The sequence below is a fragment of the Haliaeetus leucocephalus genome, unplaced genomic scaffold (genome assembly GCF_000737465.1).
Source record: "Haliaeetus leucocephalus isolate CR32 unplaced genomic scaffold, Haliaeetus_leucocephalus-4.0 Scaffold138, whole genome shotgun sequence".
Lineage (NCBI taxonomy): Eukaryota > Metazoa > Chordata > Aves > Accipitriformes > Accipitridae > Haliaeetus > Haliaeetus leucocephalus.
Window position 1 is genome coordinate 545,079 of NW_010972574.1, and position 20,962 is coordinate 566,040.

At 37.3% G+C, this 20,962-nt stretch overlaps 1 protein-coding gene across 1 annotated transcript in view; it reads left to right on the forward strand.

The window, feature by feature from the left end:
* Positions 1-19,773: 19,773 nt before the first annotated feature.
* The window catches only part of LRRC4C (leucine rich repeat containing 4C), a 101,115-nt gene continuing 99,926 nt past the window's right edge, over positions 19,774-20,962 (forward strand). Inside the window, exon 1 of the mRNA XM_010586005.1 lies at positions 19,774-19,854. The gene's annotated coding sequence lies outside the window, so the exon portion shown is untranslated. The remainder of the gene's footprint in view (positions 19,855-20,962) is intronic.

A 20,962-nucleotide genomic window follows, 5' to 3' on the forward strand; every position in this document is an offset into this window, starting at 1 on the left:
TCTCTCTTTCCTAAATTGCTGATCCAAATTACAAATATTAAGAGATCTGGGTGTCTGGAATGCATTGGTCAGAAGATTAATATGAGCGAGGATATGAATTTAATCTTAAGTATGAATAAAGGGGTGGTATGCAGTCTTTCATCCTTTTAAGACCCAGTACTGTGTTTAATACAGTTGTTTCAAGTGAGAAAAAGAAATGGAAACCAAACAAAGAAAAGTTAGATGAAAAATCGTAATGTTAAGTACACACAGAACCATGTGAATATATGATGTAGGAAATAACCCTGACATTCTTGAGGGTGTGGACAATACATTTATAAACCGATTGACATTTTCAAAAGTAGTTTTTAAATGTGTACATGGCAATCTTGGCAAACCAATTTTTTATCAATAAGTTATTTTATAAGTGCAGATTGTATATCTGTTAATAGTTAGGATATTGAGGCTATTGAAAGGGTTTACATTTTCGCCTTTGAGTTTGTGCAAAGCTTCCTCATTTTGAAAGACACAAAACATGAATGCACACCGTTTTTATGCAGAGATACAAAAATAATTGAGCTTCCAACTCATCCTTTTAGCTACAAAATCAAGAAGGAAATGCATACTGTGATCAAATTAAAATAAATTTTTCTCTCTTCTCTTCCTACTAAAACCAAACCTGAACAAACCATTTTGGACCAAAAGGCACATTTTGTTCCTGTCATGGATTTCTGAGTTTTTTAATGAAATTTTAAATTCAACTTAAAAAATGAGCTATTACATATGATGGCAATGAGGAGAAAGGAGGTCTGGAAAACTGGCATTTCAGAAAGAACTGAAACAACTGACATTGAAAGGAAGAGTGAGGGATGGAAACGGGGGAACAATAAAAGTTTTCAGCACATGAAAAGTTATTGAAATCAAGAGTAATCCATGCTGACTGTGGGCAGGATATGTAGTGCGTTTACACTGTAGCAATTTTTTCAATGTTTTGTATTGGGAATCACTTTCTAATAAAGAAACTGAAATATTGGACTGTAAGATAATGGAATATCTATTACTGAATTCTTTCGGAACAAGTTAGAGTGCATATCAAAAAGGATGACAGTTTACTGTGCGAGAGAGGTAGTGAAAAAAAATTACCTGCTAAAAGGGCCTAATTTTCTAAATACAAAATAGGATATATGGGTTCTAGAGCCAAAGTAAAGTCTGTTTTTACACTCAAACCTCATAAACTTAACTTTATTTCTAAATTTTAGTGTTTCTTTTTGTATTGGTATTTGAAGTACAAACCTGTTCTTAGTCTTGAAATTGTGAACAGACTGGTTTGTACTACCTCTCTCACTTGAAAATAATATATTTCTGCTTTTTACAGACTCTCTTCAGACTCTCACAGTATAAAACAGCAGTGATTCTCCCATAGATCGCAAGAATTACTTGTTTTCCTTAACCAGCAACTATAGTAAGAAAAATTAATTAAACTGGTGGCTTAAACTAATGACAATAATTTTCAAGAGCAAATAAACTGTTCATGGTCATGTGGGAGTCAGTCCATGAGAACGAAGTGCAAAAATACCACAAAACCACTCTGAACTAAATATTTTTAAATTTTTGCTAAGGGAAACAAGTTGATTTTTCCCCTGGGACTTACTTCATGCAGATCATTAGAACATGGCCAGTCCAACAAGAAGTAAATATGTGCAAATCAGAGGTTTTTCTCCAATTCTAGTGGCAAGGCAGCTATTTCTAAATTCAAAGGCAGGTTATTGTTTTGCACAGAGGGAAACTATTGCACATTTATGAGATATCCTTAAATGTTTTTTTCCCCCTAGCACCACATCTTTTTCATTTGAGTGGCAGCTGAAGTGCAGAGTAATATACTGAATTAAGTGAAGGGCTAAATGAAGCAATTAACTGTTCTTTCCAAGACTATGAAGGCACTAAGTGTGATTTAGAACAGCTGGATGTTGACCCTTTTTTTGTATATGAATCAGGGCAGGAGAGGTAAAGCATGATCACAGAAGGTTTATCTCTGCTCCTTTTTACAGCTCCTTGAGCTCGTTATGCAAATTCATGTAACTTTCATGTGTGTGAAACATTTGCATTTCCCACTGGGAAATTCTGGGGAACCTAGGAAGGAAGGAAATATTCGTCCCTGCCTAGCCATCTTGTTGCTAAGATAGCAACCACAGCTTTATGGCTGTTACAGGCCATGCTTCCTATTTTGATTTACATTTCAGGCTTTCCCTTATTGTAAACTGCAACCAAATCTGACATAGGTGAGAGTTTTTTGGTATCGTGCCAAGCACAGATTTCCTGGGCTTGATTCCACAAGTAAAATTGTGCTGGCTTTACAGCTATAAAGAAGCAGGTAGGACTTTACCTAAATGTTTCAGGGGAAGTATATACATCCCAGGGATGGCAACGGTTCAGCTCATAAAGTTTTACAGGGCCGCTTTAATTTGTATTACTGTGGTAAAGATTGCAGATTCTCATATCTGGTAGACGGGCTAGTCTGTGTGGAAGGGTACTAAGTACGGACGTGTAGTCTTCAAAAGGTTTGGTTCTGTACTAACAAAATGACTGAAGTTTGTTTTACTCTAATACAATGTGGCTCTAAGACCCTGTTGCAGAGTAATTGTACGGCTCTTAACAGCGTCGTTGATAAAATGGTTTTGTTTTCTGTCTCCGAATTTGTGGCGAATTCACACGGCGTTAGTATTTCTTCATTTTGTCTTGTACTTTTCTAGTAACTTGAGAATTATTCAAGGATGATTTGCGTGTATCAGATTTTAAGATAAGGCTGGGAAATATAGGAAATACATGCATAAAATGTGTGCTTTGTAACTGAAGGTCATACAAATACAAATATTTGGAAAAGTCCGTGTGCAGCCTTTTTTCTCCTGCAAAGTGCCATTACACAGCAACAGATTTGGGTGCCATTAGAGCGGTTATTGAGGGCAAGGAGAAAATCAAGCGTTGACTCATGTATTTGCTGAGTTTACCTGGAACGGGGGATATGCAAGTTCATTTATTTCTGTTAGGTGATTTGAACATTTTGGAACTTGAATTCCAGTCAAGGTTACTGTGCAGTTTGTAGAAGTTTGTGGTTACATATTCTTAAAGCTAGAAAGTTTTCTCCCCCACTCCCCCCAATTTTCTTCTGTTGCTCTGAATTAAGCTGATTTTTTGCTTTAACTCACGTAGGTGCCAAGAACAATTAACAGAGGTCAGTTTATAATGATATGCATGCAAGTTAGTCTTGCTTATTTTCTCCTACCAGCTGTGTTCTGGAGGAGGTACAGGACTGTGCTTTAGAGTTATGAAATCTTTTGGTTTTTGTTGTTGGGAATAGTTAGTAATCAGTCTTGCTTTTTTTAAGACCTTGTGAAAATTGTGATTCTGTTAAGGGTTTTCATTAACTGTTATTCTGACAGCTGAAGATAACATATCCTAACACTTTAAATAAGCCATTTAGTATAAATCAGGTACAATCCAGTAGGCATAAGTCAAAACACTGCTCTGCGATCTCACAGCTAGTCTTCCACAGGTTTGTGTCCATGTGTCACAAACATTGAAAAAAAGGCATACATAGCCAGAAGTGTATTCTGCTGCGTTTTCCATCACTGTCACCTTTATGGAAACCTGTGCAGGGAAAGTTCCTTGATGAAACAGCATTAAATAAAAGATCCTTTTGGAGATCTTTACAATACACAGTTGTTCTTGTAAACAGGTAATAAGAAATGAAACAATTTGGTCTCCTTTTGTTCTAGTTTTCTAATCAGTTGGTTCTGTTTCAGTTTCCTTAATGCTATGATAGTGCTGGCAGGCAGCATAGAAAGACTTTGGCAGAGTGAGACATCTCTATGGCTTGTCTGAACTTTGGCACAAGAATGACAGTTGTCAGGAAATACCTCAGTTTATATGCTGATCCCTAATAGAGTTTTCATGTCTTCTGATAATTTAATTTTCTCTTTCCTCATATTAAACCTGCTAAATTTTATTAGTATCTCCAAGCTATTTTCTCTGGGTTAATATTTAGAGCCATATTTGCACAGAAAATTATTCTTATTCTGCTTGTAAGGAGCAAGCAAAGTAAGTGTGTGTGTATACACACATATGTATGTATGTATAAAACAAGTAGGTGGAACTATAGCTGACAGTCATTTTATATAGGTGAACAAATAATTCAGCTCTTCTAACTGAGGTAATTCTGACAAAGTCATTGTGTATACTTGCTTAAGCAAGTCAAGTAGGAACTGGCCAGTAATAGAGATATCTGAGAATTAATCTTTAGGGCACGTTTGGCCTCCCATTTCAATAGACATGCATCATGCTTAGCCACAGACTATCTTACGCTTTTTCTGTTTTTTCAAGTATCATTTGAAAGCAGAATATTTTGATAACCTCAGTAAACCCATTTCTTAGTACAGTCATATTCTAAAATTAGCTATGACTAAATCTCATAGTTTCTGTCACTTTATTTGGATTAAATCTTTTATTTCCTCTAAGAAAAAGAAACATATTCTATCTTACATATCAGTATATTAGAGAAACCTTTACATATTTTTTATCAAGATAAAAAAAAAAAGTTCTTGCATTTTATCTTTCATGAAACTTCTTTTTAGCCTGACTTCTAATGATTCAGAAACATGTACCGTATCTAATAGCAGCATAAATTTATGGAGGCCAGATTAGGCCAGTTTAATCTGGAATGATCCAGTGTAATTTGAAATAGAAAATGCAGCTGCTTCTGACACATTTAGGTAATAGTTACACTGTACGGGTTATACTTTATATGTAATTTAAAGACTGGAATTAGAGGTGAACTTTTCTATGTTGGATAATTTCATTCCTTCTAACTTGATTTTCAATATTGAATATGTCCAGGACACCAGAGAATCATAAGGAAGAGCAGGTTATCAATAAAACTCACAGAAAGTAACCAGATGTCCCACGACGCCCAGCTGATAATTTTGCGTAATGGTCATCACTTCTCTTAGCTAATGTTGCTGGGATACTGGAGATACAGAGGTTCTCTGTTCATTCTTGATTCCTTGTTCCCTCCTTTTCCGATTTTGGAGTTGCCTCTTCAGTATTTTAATTCTACAATTAGAAGTACAATATTTCATTCCCGCTTGAACATTTCTAGCACATAGATTAGCACAGCTGATGCTGTTTATTCCTCTGATATCAGGTAGTAGGTTCCCATTCAATAGACATTCGTGATGGTGAATTCAGCACAAAGGACAAAAAAGGCAGTGTTCCTAAGCCATTCCTCTCTCATGGTTAGCTCCCAGCCTTTGCATTAATAATAGGGGGAAAAAATACAAAATACTGTGGGGGGTGCTTAAATACAAGAACAGATTGGCCAGAGAGATTGTGGGCTCCTGTAGGTCTCCACTGGATGTGCCCTGAGCTGCTTGCTCTAGTTAGACCTGTCTTGAGCAGGAGACTGGTCTGGATGACCCCTGGAGGTCGCTTCCAACCAAAATTATGACTGTGATTTTATTTGTCCCCTGTAAAGATTAATGAAGAAAAAACCAACCAAAATCCAGAATGCTATAGACAGATCATCTCTTTATTTGTCTTTAACTTACTTGTTTGTTCCATAAAAAGTGTACAGATGGGGGGTTTTAATACCAAGTTTTGCTAGAAGTCATTGGATAACAATTCTGAATGTTATGAAAAATTAATCATAGATGGTACAGGGCTTATTGAAAGAAATGGATTTGCTAATGAAGATATGAATATATAAATGCTGTCTAGTTTTCAGTTTGATGTTCATCTTGACCTTCCCATACCACCTTTGCCAGCAGGCACATTGTCCTAAATTTCTAGCTTGCTGTTCTCAAAGTACTCAGTGAGGTAAGACATGGTCACACCGTGAGGAACATGCTTTGTGCATGCCATTAAATTCCTGACCGAATTAGAAAGTTTAGTTCAGGTCCTTTGATATCACTGTCTTTTGTATAATGACAAAAAAATGACAGTGCAATAGTTGAATTTTACTTACATGATCGTATTTTGCCTACTAAAATTTTAAAAGAAATTCAACAGGAATGCCAATTCTTGTTCTTGGTGTGAAAATGCTATGTGGTACTACTGTGAATCATTTCCCAGAAGTTACGAGGCGGGTACATTTTGGTGGTCTGTAAAATGGTTCCTATGTGATGATTTTAGACACACTGTGATGAAAACACCTGCATGAATACAACTTAATGTTTTTTTTTTTTTGTTAATTTAAAGGTAATAAGCTTACACGGGTTTTTATATTATAATATTACTAACAAACTGATGTTATTGATGGGGGGCATGATCATTAGCTCCTCTGTTAGTATTTTCCCAGGAAACGTTCTGCTCTTCAATCATTATTGCTCAAACTATTGCTCTAAGAAGGAAAATTACAGTGTGATTTGTATCCTGTTATCCACTGTATTCTCAAAGAAGCATATTAGCATCAGTAAAGTCTAGATGAGGTTTGGAAGGGCTGCTAGAAGGTCTCACACAGGGCTGGTTGCGATGGCGCTACAATAATGCTTCCTGACCTGATAATTATGTTTGAGAATTATTTCTCTGAATTGCTGCTGAAGTCTGACTTCAAGGGTTTTTTTATTCTTGACTCCCCGTTAGAAGTTTATTTTTAAAAAACAAAACAAAAAAACGCACTTGAAAACCAAAAAACCCTAAAGAGAGAGTGCTGCTGTATATGGGGAAAGAAGACAGCGAGAAGCAGAAAAATGGAAGAAGTTATCTCAACACTGCAATAATTTTAAAGATGGGGGGCAGGGGGGAATGAATTTGCTCATTGTGATTTCATTTTCTGCAAATACTTGAGGAAGCAAATTTTTAGTGGAAATAACACATATAAAGTTTTGCTCATGCAAGCTAATTTTCAAAGCTATAAAAACTGTTTTTAATTATTTGTAGCCATAACTTGAGATATTCTTATTCCAGAAATTCAGACTGCCTTCTTTCTCTAATTGACTCCTCTTCTGTGTTGTGTGTGTGTGTTTAAACCTGATGCCTCCCTTCGATCTCCTTACTTTGCTGCCTTATTTCTTTATGTTCTTCCTGAGTGATTTTAAATTTTTATATTTATGTCTTCTCTGACCCTGCAGATTCTACCTTCTCTTATTAACCTTCTTCCTCAGTGCAGAGGGTTGTGCTGACACCCACACCCATACAACTGTTTGTGCATTTGACCTGTTCTTTGTTCAGATCACTTTCTCCAAGACTGATAGATGTGGTTGAATAATATTTAGCAAGTACTTTACATACAGAATTCTGACTCCTTCTCCAGAAACTTTTACAAATATGTCTTGATTTGTAGTGAATGAGTTTTGCTGGTTGTTAGTAACCAGCCGATGATCCCCCAGCTCGTGCTGCCAGCTCTGTTCCACAAAGAGCCGCAAACCTGTGCCTGGATTGCGACAGAGATTATTTCCCCCAAATGACCCATGTCTCTGCAGTCCTTCTCGGCGCCGTTCCGCGCTGACAACGCGCGTGCTCTCTGCTGTGCGTTATACCGGTCTGACGCGCCGTGCAAGGAACGATGTGTCATAGCTGCAAGTAGGTAGACCTTCCCTCTCCTACTTCTAGCACTTTGCCTAACAAATTCCTCTACTCCCACGTCAGTTTTGTGACAAAGGGCTGGGATATATTTATATACACTTGCTCTCATTTAACCAAAGCAGAAATCCTCGCCATTCTAGAGCTTAGCATACAAGGTCTTCATCAGCATGGCTGCGCTATAAATATCCCACTTAAATACCTTACAGAATCAAATCCTGAAGGTGGGCATGGGTATAACACAGAGCTAGCCCAGGGTAAACATCAATCGGTTTGCTAAAGAAAGAAACATATAAGATGCAGGTGTTTGAAGTTTTCTGCAGCAAGGTAGGGAAGTGGTACCTCAGATATTTTCTCTGTCTTAATATTAGCATGTTCTGGAAATAAATTTGAATCTGCAAGTATATTGTCTAATGCATTTTCTCTCTGCATAGAATCACCCCAGTCATTATGACAAGTTTTTGTTTGTTTTGGGGTTTGAGGGGGTTTTTTTACTGACCAGCAGGCTTAATGACTGACTCATAATCCTGCCATACACTGCCTCCCACCTAATACCATAGTGACAAGCTGCTGGTTTTCTTCTGTTCAAAGGAAGAAATAGAGCTAAAGTCTTTTGAAAAATGGGATAGCCACCAACATCTTGGTATGATTAAGCTGATAGGAATGGTGCTGACTACCTGTAAGAAATACTCCTTGCCCTTTCAAGGTTACGCATGGACCTTAAATATTTAGCACGTGTTATTTTCTATTATATTAGCAAACAAACAAACAATGTTGTTTGAAAGGCTTTTAAAGATGGAGACATATGGGAGTTAGGTGATTAATGCACTTAGACAAAACTGTAAATCACGGAATGTTCCAAATCCACATGTTTTAAGCACCTGAACACCTTTTAAAATCTGTCCTAGAGGCTTTGTTTGTAGAATAAAGTCAGGTTTAGTGATGTTTTGATGTTGTTCAGAAAAGTTTAAATTGAAGAATTTCAGCAAGCTCGAGTTCTTCAGTGAACAATAAGAACTTCTTATCTTAAACACATTAATTTAATGGGAACAATGCCAATGCCACTCTGCCTACAAACAAGCAGAAAATCCTAGACTGTCAAGTTTAAGATCCAATGTGCATCTACCTCTCATTCCAGTGTATTCTTTTGTAGATTTAATGAGCATATACTTTGCAATAGCTACAAGCTACATTATTTAAGAATAAATCTATGAGAAATTTTCTGTATAAGTCACAGATGTTAGAAAAGTTCTTTTATGAAAATATCCATTCCTACAGTGGTTTTGACCATAAAAAAGTGCCAATGACAACATTTAAGCATTACCATATGTCATGATAAACATGCATGTACACAGATCATATATGTATCTGTATAAAAGGCAGAAACGAACCAATCCTTGATTCTTCTATCTGTGGTAGTCATGCAGGAAATGAAACAGTTATTTCAATATAATTCTGTGATTTTAATAACTACTTGAATTCTTAAGAGAATGTTAAGGGAAAATATTTGTGTAAAAAAAATCACTATTATGTAAAAAAAAGTCAATTGATATATAGATATTTTCTTTGCTTTTATTTTCCTAAGAAAACTGGGGGGAGGGGCAGTAATAAAAAAACCCCCAACAACAAATTATCAAGAGTAGTTTGATATTATCAATATTTTTGTTTTAAACATAATTTGTCTTTAATTATCATATTTCTGGGGAAAGTTTTCAATATAAATATAAAATTGAAACAGCTTTATAACCTTACATTTGAGAGAGATTGCATTACATTCGTACTTTGAACCTAAATATCTCTTGTCTTCTAAATTTCTCTTCCAGATAAGGAATTCTAGTAAAATGTACTGTAGGTACTTTAGGACCACAGATGGTTAATTCCTGCTTCCGTATCTCTGCCTTTATATATGGAATTATTAAATGTGTTTTCCAAAAGTGATGATTCATTTTAGTTGGCTCATCTTTGGAAAATGCATTTTAAATGGGGTTAGATTTAACAAATATTGCTGTACCCACTTTTGAAAATAAGGCCCACTTGAAACATTTTAAATGAAAGCCCATATCTCTTGACCTCATGATTTTCACCAAATGTATTTGTGAACAATTTTGGGTAAATTTGAAAACTTGAGCCTAATATTCTAGTTTTCTTAATATTCCCCCTACTTACTGTCCAGACACTATCAGTACTGTAAACTTTGATGCTAATACTACTTCTTATCTCTTAAATGATAGGTATTTTTATTAGCCTGTTGGAGATAATTTCCACCTACATGCACAAAGGATTGTAAAGCAAATACATTTGTAAGGAAAAGCAGTTTCAATCTAAGCTAGTGGAAAGTACAAGGAGAGAGAAACAGAAGGTCTGAAAAACCCTAAAAAGCAATTGGTAAAAATGTTGACCAACTCCAGACTCCTGTGTATCACCTCTTGATTTTTTTTTTTCCCTTGCTCCCAAACAATCCTATAATCATGATGTACAGCTTCTTAAAACAATGTTTCATTCCTTGCAGGTTTTTTTATCCTCTTCATCACCAGAAATAGTCCCCTTAACAAGGAACTCTTCCCTAGATCTTGAAGATCAGATCTGATTCAGTAAGGTGAGTTTCGATTTAAAACTGTACCCTACCCACTGGGAATGAAGTTTGGAGAGGTAGTAGGAAAACTGAATCTAAAGTATTATTGATTATAATTATAATAATAATAATAATAAACCAATATATACACACACACTTTAAATAATCATTATTCTTTCCATCATTTTCACCAGCTGTGACTGACAAGATTTCTTAACTTCTTACCAGAATTTGTAACATGCAGTCAATAAAGAATGAGAAATGTTCTCAACCACAAGTTCCTTTTAGAACTTCTCAAAGGATCCTATCCTAATGGGGACAAAGATGTTTATTTGTATTAAACTGGTTTCCTCTTATTGTCTCCAAAATATAGAGTTACATTTTCCCCTTGTAACCTTTCCAGGGCTTAAGTGCCAGTCCAACGCAAATGGGTCTGGGTTATTCTTCCACTTATACTACTGTATGAAATGAAAGTTGTGGAACTACCTATTATGGAATAATCCTGTATTCTCTTTAGAAGTGATACCATAGTGGACTAGACAGACTATTGGTCTGTTCTGGAGTGGCAGTAGCCAAGTAAATTCCAAAAGAATTTCGAGAGGCTCATTATTGTCTTAAAGTTTTTCATCCACCTCTTTAAGATGAAACTGAAAGACGATTAGATATTTCACATTTCATATGCTCTTTAAACGATGTACAGTTTTAATGGGAGTGTGGAGATAGAGAGGAGAGCTTAACACTGGGTCAGAAAATCCAGAGAACTCAAGGTGAAGATCAGTCTGTTAACTAACTTACACAGTGTTTCAGAGCACTTGTGAGTATAAATACAGTGCCTCCTGCCTTCATTCATTGCTAGGTCCTAAATTGTTCCCTGACTTTCAGTCATCTAGTTTGAGTCAACATCTGTCAAAGTACATTTATATCGCAATGCATTCAGAGATCTTAAATTATTTACTATCAGGTATTGACTGCTAGGGTACAGAAAAGAATGATAATTATTTAGAGGGGTGGGGTTTTACCCTCTCTGCTACCTTATATTTTTCCTATTTGCCTTGCCTGGTATAGTGCACATCACGTGGTGGTTATGGCGTCACATCACGCACTGACACAACTGTGAAACTTTACGCTCCCTGGTCCAATTAATGGTGAGTCCATCCTGTTTAACACATTCAGCAAGTATCATTTCCATCTTACAGGTAGGGTGACAGGCGTGCAAAGAAATCAAATAATCTATCTTGAGATCATGCAAAGACTCTGGAAATACAATCCCCGTGAGTCCTGGCTATAACGCTTTTGATGTCCTCATCACTGGCCACAGTTGTGCAAGAACTGACGGTAAGGAAATTGGTTCTTATGTATATTTATATGCATTATAGTATTTCAATCCATTTGAATTTGGGTAAATTAAAAAAAAAGTTTCTGTTGTTATCCAATGGCCAAGGATAATCCATTAGTGATTTAAGAAGAAAAAAAAGAAAAAAAAAAAGGAGTTGAAAAAATTCACTATAAAAAGTACATGAGGTTTTTTTCATATTGACCAATAAAGGCTAAGTGGAAATTTGTCTGGTATGTAATAATGATGTCCAGATTTGGGGTATAGAGGATGCTGAAGATATTTAGTTGAAGTAATTTGTTTAGAAACTTAGTACCTGAAAATAGGTCTTGAAAATGAAAGTTATCTCCTTGGCTAATGTTATTTGTGCCATGAACTTTTTTTTTCTATTTTGGCAATTATCTCTATCAATGATCTCTTTGCATACAACATTTCTTTTCCTCCCCAGTTTATTGAAAGCTGTAACTTTCTTTGCGATCTTGCATGGTTAAAGCAAGCCATTATCCTTTTTGTGATGAAAATACAGAAATCTGCTATGTTACTTTTTCCTTGTCTCAGAGGTTAAACTGAAGGTCTTTTCCCCATACCAGAATTTCACTTTGAATGTATGCTCAACATGAGGACAAGGTAGAACAATATGGCTACTAGGTTGTTTCTCAGTAATGTTGTGCAGCATATGTAGTTAAGATTTAATTCTCGATAAATGCAAATTGTATTTTCCAGTCACAATAACTCCACAGGAGAAGAAATTAAGATGTCTGATACATTCATCTCTATGTCACAGTATCATACTCTTGCTATTTAAAATTCACTGAAGAAAAAAAAAAATGCTGTCACACTGTAAAGATATTGTTTCCAAAGTGATGCATCATTCATGTCCAAGTCTAGTTGTCTATATTCTTAAATTTTACGTTCCTAAAAATTCCATTTAAAAGAAACAGTCCTCTTTTTCACTGTACTGACATTTTCCAACCTCAATGATTCTATGATTCTGTGATTTACAAACCCAAATATATATTAGATGGGGCATGAATGTAAAATGAGGGACCACGCTCTATTCTCATCTATACCTGCATTAATCTGGAGATGCTCCATTGAAATCAAAGGAGTTATTCCTCCCTTTGGAGTGAATTTATGACAGTTTAATGTCAGTGGCATTCAGTCCTGCAAAGGAGAGAATTTGTCTAGATTCAAGTTCTAAGCCTGAAATTAGTGCCATAGGAAAACGGCAGGACTGTTTTAGAGTGAAAACAGTTGAAATTTTGTTCTAAGCCATTTTGTGAGTCAGATATTTAATGTTGAATACCGTAGTTAATTTCAGTAAAAAATGTTCACATTTTATAGGGAGTTGAAAAACATGACCATTGCCAAGAACTGGAAATGGGAACAGAAAAATACAAAATCCTTTTTTTTATTATTATTAATAATAATAATAGTAGTAGTGCACAGCTTTTGTTCTTTGCTAGGGTTGCTACCCATGAAAATCACACTTTGCAATTTGATTTTGTCATGTCATAGAGGTTTTGACTAATTAGTTTAAGTAAAAATTGGGATAGGATGTGAAAACACAGTACTGAAGGGCTACACGGCTACTGTTACAGCAGAGATTAAGTGTGCCCTGTATTTCAGGGCACATTCCACAGTCTATTTCTAACCAAATGAGGGTGAGTTAACAGTGGTTTTGAACAAATGCGTTTGGGTGTGTGCATGTTGTGAGGAGCTGTTTGTGACTCAGAAACAGAAAAAGCTTGTCCTTCATTGTTTTGGGAATAACTGTAGGAAAAAAGAATGAAGATTAATGTTGAGCTTCAAGACGCTGAGCTCACAGACGGAGTTTGGAATGGAAGTTAAAGTTTAAAATCACATGAAAAAAGATGCTCTGTAAAATTGTGGTCTTATTTAAGTCAGCAGAAATTTTGTCATTGACCTCAGTGGAACCAGAATTCTTCTGCTGGGTACAAAGGAAGCTTTTGCTTTCTTTAATATGTAGTTACTTTTGTGAATATGTGTATACTCTTAAGGTTTAACACTCTATTAAATGTTAGGTATCCTAAAGTCATGCTACAACAAACTTAAAAATGATTACCAACCAACCCTAAAGTTTAAGCTCTTGATAGTGACATAATTTCATATATGTTCTAACGCTAGCTGTGTAATATCTATAGGCCCTAGTCAGAATTGTAACACAACAATCCCAAGAGCAAAGTCAGGAAAAAACTGTTTTGTTTTTTTAATTGTTTTAGAAAAAAAAATCTCCTCTGCTAGTTCTGAGTTGAACGCTAGGCATGTAATTCTCCTAGGCACACAGGTGAATAAGAGAATCTGAGAGCAGATTAGAAAAAATATTTTTGCCAAATATGTATAAGGCTTCTTACTTTCCTCCTATGAAAATACTTTTACGAACTTTTAAATTACAGAATCAGAGAATGGCTGAGGGTGGAAGGGACCCTTGAAGGTCATCTGGTCCAACCCCCCCTGCTCAAGCAGGGCCACCTCGAGCCGGTTGCCCAGGTCCATGTCCAGGCAGCTTCCGAATATCTCCAAGGGGGAAGAGTCCACCACCCCCCTGGGCAACTTGTGCCAGTGCTTGGTCACCCGCACAGTGAAAAAGTATTTCCTGATGTTCAGAGGAAAAAACTACCGTTCCGTTCCATCTTTACCAGGAACAATAGATATTATGATATTATGGAGAAATGAGTTTATTGAACAGTCACTTAAACTTCCATGTCCCCAAAATCACATGTGTTGTGGTTTTACCCAGATTTTCCTGAAAGGAGGATATCTTTTCTTTTACTTCTTCCAAGCTTCTGTGACCCACTAGAAATTACCTACGAAACAAAATTTCTCACTAGAACTGTAAACATCAGAACAAAAATATGTGAAAATGAATAAATCATGCAGTATAGTAGTCAGCTGCTAATTTTGACAGTTATGCACCTGATTTTAGTGTTCTTCATATTAAAGAATTGAACAATAATCAGTGAAATCACATATACAGGGAAATATGTACCATAAGCTTTCATTACATTACAAAAATCACAGTCTCCTTGTGAGATTGCGTATGACACATTTTGTACAGTCTGAGATTTTTAGGATCTCTCTTGAATCCTTAAATTGATTAGTGAGCTTGATCCTAGATCCGTGCAGTCAAAAGTATGTTTGTCAGCATTTTTTTGTTCCCTTTTGAAAGTAGTAAGCCGTAAGAGGATTCAAGTACTGCCTCCATATGCAAGCATCTTCTTGTCAGCAATGCTTAATAAAATAGAAAGAATAATATGTTCCACAGCTTCTTTTATGATTTCTTCATGTTTATTTAAAAGGAAGGCAGGGCTGCCACTGACTTAGAACAACTTGAAACTGCTTTTCACTTTACTTTGTATAAGCAAAATGTTCTGGTTTCACTCTTTTCCTTAAACTGTGGTTATGCTTATTCAATTTTAAAGGTTCGCTACTCTCTTATCTACAGGTCAGAATTGTCTTTTCTTAGGCTTTAGTCATGTTTCTCTTCCACCAAATGACCGACAGTTGTGAATATCTAGTCTTTTTCACTGGTGTCATCTAGTGCTAATCACACACAGAACTTCAGTTCTTTAACTCGCGTCATCTGTCAAGAAGGAAAAGGTGTGTTATAACAATCTGTTGTTGTCCGTATTTGTTATGTGAAGATTTGCCGGTACATACATTTGAGTTTTGTTATCCTCCCATACTCGGGATCAGGCAGGCTTGTCCCGTTATATGAAAAACAACGTTCCCTTGCCAGTCTGCGTTTAGTTTCCTTCACACCTCACCCTTTTGACTCATGATGATCTTGGTCCCTAAGATGAACCAGGACCCAGTGACCTCTGCTGTGTGTTTGGGATTTTGTACCATAGCAGGAGTGGTTTGGAGGCAACAATGCACAGTGTACTGCAGGAAAAAAGTCACACAAACAATTCTGTCCAGCACTAATAATACCCTTTTAACATTTGATTAGTGAATGATGTATTGTGATAATACTAAAATATTTGTTTTAAATAGGTTTCACACACAGATGGTATGCATGCTTGTAAAACAGATAATACAATTATATTTTTTATTTTGTTTAGTAAAAGGACATTTACCTTTTTGTATAGCATGCAGTGTCATCTCATAAATATCGCAAATTAGATCGCTTTAAAGTTATGTTCTAAGAAGCTAATCACTCTATCTTCTAAGTTTATTAGGTGATAAAGCATAATTGGCATATTAAAAACCCCAAACTTTAAGAGAGAAGATTACATCATAGCCTACAGCATATTACAGTCTTGATACTAATTTTGTGTTTAGTCACATCTATGCCAGCAAATACATTAACTTTGTGCATATATATATATGTACATTTATTTAAGTACTGGCATCTGTTAGAAATGTGTATTTTGTTGTAATTTGAATGACATAAAAAGTACAAAATGTACAAATTTCCATCAAAAGTGAAATATTAGATTGTATCCACAGAGATACTGTAGCTATTGCAGATGCTTATGTCTTAGACTCTCATTAGATCCCCAAAAGCTGTGTGTCTTCTGTTTTTGATGCCCATATATTTGTTTAATTCAGCTATAGAAACCTTCACTTTTGCTGACGGGCTCTTTAATATTAGCAGGAAATTGTTCAGGCAATTTTTAAAGAAACAGTGGAGCAGACATGGATTAGGCTGTGATGTTTTTATCCTTCTGGGAAAAGGAACAACTTTGTGTTTTTTTCGGATTTTAAGAAGTAAAAAGGAAAAGACTCCGATAAGACGTTTGTAGGCTCAAAATACACCAGCGGCATCAATGAATCAGACGGGAACAAAATAAGCTCACCAACTGAGAAAAAGATCGTTACTTGTCAGCAACTTCATCTCCTATCACACTGCAGCCTTCTCCAAAAATCCCCAAAGTCTTTTTTAGCATTCTTGAAAGACCATTATGTTTGGGTTATTCATTATTACTACACACTCAGTCTTTCACCCATTGTAGGTAATTTGTGTTTGCCATTGATTTCAGTGATAGTAAGATCAGACGCTAAATGATCTAACGGTGATTAAGGACCTGGTTCCAGTTGCTTAACTTATATCTGGTAGAACTTTCTCACCAGAAAGCCCGCTGAGTCAGTAGAATAAATCTGAAAGTCAATGTTAATGATTCAGTAAGTGTTATTTGAGTGAACTCAGCTAGCTTATGGATTTTATAATTCTAGAAGAACTTATGACATATAACTTAAAAATTTATTTTCTTTTATTTTCAAGTATGCTGGTTTCACACTGAAGTTGAAGGCTAAGTAAGGATACCAAACATAACTTGGCTATTTGAGAGAGGACTGAGCAAAGAGCTAGCTCTGTTATTGCACGCATGGAATAACTCAGAGTTACTGCTTAATATATGAAGTTTGCTATAATTACCATGAAAGCACCTGACTAATTCTTTTCTGGGGGGTTGTGTGGAGGAGTTAGATCTATAAATAATTTCTTTCTGATTTTGAGAGAGACAAATGCTGGCACATCCATCATCCGTATTCTGTTCCCCTTGATCCTGAAGAGGGTAGCATATTTAACTTCATACATGCAAAGTTTTTGGTAAAATTTCTGTCTAATTTAGGGCCCTGAAAAAAACAAAACACAAGCCCACTTCTCTGAGCGTTTTAGGTAACATACATAAGTACATCTAACATACATTGGTAAGTAGGTAAGTACATAACAAACACGTCGGTACTTTACTAGCCCAAATCAAAGAGTCAGTTTAGAAACCTCAAAAATCCTGGTCAGAATTCATTCTAATCAAACTGCAGCAGATTTGATAGGAGACCCTAGACCTTGTACTGTTGTTGTATTGCTGTCACTTAACAGCTCGCTGGAGCCATCACTTAAACCCACTGAAACCTTGAAGCGCTTCGTAGGGCTTTTGGCCTGGAACATCTGCCAAAATGGAGTTTTAGGTAACTTTTATGTGTATACAAGTTTTAAACAAACATTTATTTCTGTAATTGGAAAAGAGAGTGTCTTTCCGTGCAAAATATTTCCACTGTTACTTTTTTTTTTTGCAGAGATAACTCTATACCTCGTTTCATTGTATTGTCATTCCTCTGCGTCTGTGGCTGGAGTTGGTACCAGGGCGTACTGGCTGTTCTGTACTTCTCTTGCAAAGACAACTTTATACCTCATTTCATTTTACTGTCATTCCCTCTGCTTCAGCGGCTGGGCTGGTACCTGCGAATACTGGTTGAACTGTCAGAATCAGGCAGGCTTTTAAGAAAATGAGTTTTGACATTCCTTTCCTTAAGATGATCTCTTGTTTTTTCAATTACTGCTTTCTGACTTTGGAGATTTCTTAAGGTAACCCTGAGTTTGTTCCCAGACTGTCAACCAGGTGGCAGCAGTGCCACGTCGGAGCGGCTTCCATACCTTTTCCCTGACATCAAGTGTTAATGCGATTGACCAATCAGTGCTAAGATGATGGGAGGTAATTGGGTAATTGTATTTTACTGATCACAAGCAGAGAAAAGAAAGGGGAGGGGGGGGAGAAGGAGTCAAAAAAAAAAAAAAAAAGAGAGAGAAAGAGGGGAGAAGGAGGAGTGTAGCCAGCAAGACTGGCCCTGGGACATTTGCAAATCCTAGGGTGCTACTGAAAGGTGGGGAGTAAGAGAAAGCCAGAGTGACAGAAAAAGCAGAGCTACTCCCAGCAGCACCAGCAGCAGCAGCTGTCGGGAACTGGATGTATACATACATGCGTACGTACATGCACACACAGGGAGAATTCAAGCTGAAGCTAATGGGAGGGAGGAAGGGTTTCGGCTGTGCATTTGAGGGATGAAACTCAAAACTGAACGAAGCGTCTGCGCTCCTGGGAATGTGTCATCTTGGAAGGGAGGGAGGCAGGCAGGAAGGAAGGAAGAAAAGGGGGAAGATAACTGGCATATGGAAGAAGATGGGAGACTAACTCACTGCTGTGCAGAAGGGAAATCCAACTTGTAGATCTGAAATACACCAGGCTGAGCTTGGAAATGAGATCAGCCCTGCATTGAAATAGAGAAAGGGAGGAAAAGGGAGGCAGAGACTGGAGAGCTTTTATCCTTCTTCCTCTATCTCTTTCCCCCTCTCTCCTCAAAGAAGAAATAGAAGTTTATCCGTCTCGGTGCTGCTGGATCTGTATAGCTGCTGGACAAAAGATGGAGAGGAAGCTGAAATGAAAAGCAAAGGGTGCTTGTGAAATTTACAGCTGAGAGGACAAATCACACCTCCCCGGGCTTCTTTTGTGCCCCGTCGGGGGACTTTTAACATCAGAAAGGTTTTGAGAAGTGAGGGGGGGGTGGGGGGGTGGGATGGCAAAGGGGGAGAGTGGGCGTTAAAAACACCCGTCCCAAGTGTTTAAAAAATAACAAGCGGATGGATTTATTCTTGACAGCTGGTGGGAACCTTGAATTTTTCTCTACTCCCTCCCTCCTTCATTCCATTTAATGTGAGATTATGAAAATGCAGAGGAGTTGGAGGGAAGGCAAAAGGATATAACGTGGAGTTTGAAGCGAGGAGAGGGTGCTGATGCTGTGGATTGCTGGCTTCTTGCTGAAATCAAAAATCCAATTGCGCACTGGGTTGTGATTGGAAATCTAATCAGATCTTTGGAGAGGGGGGAGAGAGACTAAAAGTTTATTGTTTTGACAGACACAAATAAAATATTAAATGCAAAAGGAGAGTCTTTTCTAAAGAAGTGTGGGGGATAGAGAAAAAGAAGAATGGGAATCCCCGTTCTAATGTGGAGACACACGGATTGGATAATTGATAGTGCAGCAAAGAAGGGGGAAGAAGAAAATTGCCTGGCAAGACCTGGATCTTAACAGTCACAACAAAATTACATTAAAAGAATACAGATGGAGGGTTGCTTAAAAAGAAATGCAGCCCTTTCTGCTCTCCAGAGAAAAAACAAATAGTGAGCGATGGAGAGCAGTGGAGCCAGAGAGGCAGAAAACCTCAGAAAAAGGAAACTAGGCAAAGGATCCACAGTGGAATGAAAAGTTTCGGAAAGGAGAAGGACCATTCATCCTCTGCAAGGATTTTTGGTTTTTTCCTGTTATTTTAAACCACTCTTCTCCAGTGAAGGCAAACATCAATGTTACCACGACAGCAGTTTTAAGCAGAAAAGTTGAAAGCCACAGAGAAAATAAAGGACAGAGAAGAAGAAAGCAAAATTGCCGGAGGGGGAGAGTTCAGCAGTGTTGGGTTGGATTGGCACCTGTATGGACTGAAATTGCTGGGAAATTGCAATCGGATATCCCTTTTTTTAATTTCCTGTCTTGGTTTTTAATTTTGGTTTGGTTGCTGAAATGAAATAGTTTTCTAACCCCTCCCCCACCCTGGGTTTTTGTAACCACTCGGATTTCCAGCTGGGTAGTCTTTGAGGATACAGTAAGTACACTTTCCATTTTATTATTTTTTTGGAAAGGAATATATGCCCCATTGCCTCTCTTCTTTCTTCCTTATCCCTCTTTCCTTCATCTTTTCCCCCACCTGAATAAAGAATCTGACTGGATTTTGATAATGGCTGGAGGGGGCGGTTGGGAACGGAGAAGGGAAGCAACGAGGACAGAACTGAATTCTCACAGCAGCTCAAATATTCCTCTTAGTAAAACTCCAGCCTTGGTAGGATGTTGCAGACGCCTGCCTGTGTGGCTCTATAGCATTTGTAAATGTTCACTAGCAAAGAAATCTTCTGAGAAAGCCCCTGCAGTGAGTGGGGGGTGCTGTCTTATTGCCCACTCTGCATGAACGAATGCAAGTTACATAGAATTGGATGCACAGAGGGGCTTTATTTATTTATTTTTGGTAAGTGTTTAAAATAGTGAAGGGCTCTGCTCTGAATGCTGGCATCCAGTCTGACATTGCAGATCAATATGGTGTATTAACAGGAAAATTTTATAGTCAAGCAGGGAGGTGAAGGATGGCTTTTGGCGGGAGTGGGGGGGGTGGAGGACAAGGGGTTTTAATGGATTTCGAGGAGGCAGCTCTGAGAGAAATGGCACCTTTTACACTCCATTGCGAAGAAAAAGCAGTAGCAGGCAGAGAGAGGACATTCTTCTGTTGAAGGGGAGTTTAGGAAACTGCTGTACTAGCCACCCTCTGCCCTCCAGATCTCCTAGGAAATTCTTTGTGATTTCGTGGTGAATCCTTCAGGCTCCCCTAGGACTTTCATGGCAGTTGAAGGAGATTTACTTTGATTGACAGGCAGTGAGAGGATACTGTGGTGGTAGGAGGTTTTTGTTTTTATGCTGATAACGAAAAGAATTTAAAAGTGCCTTGTAGATGGTGGGGTTCACAGATCAGCAATGATGTGTAACAGACCAGTAAATGTCTCTCCCTTCTTGGAGAAATGTGGTGTGGGGGTGTGGAATAAAGGGAGGATAACATGGTGTTTAAAATAGAGGTCCTTGTTTTCCTGTGGGGAAGAGTGTCACTTCCGTCCCCTCTCCTGGCATGACTGCTTCGCTTGTAGATAGGGAGTTTTCTTCTTCTTTCT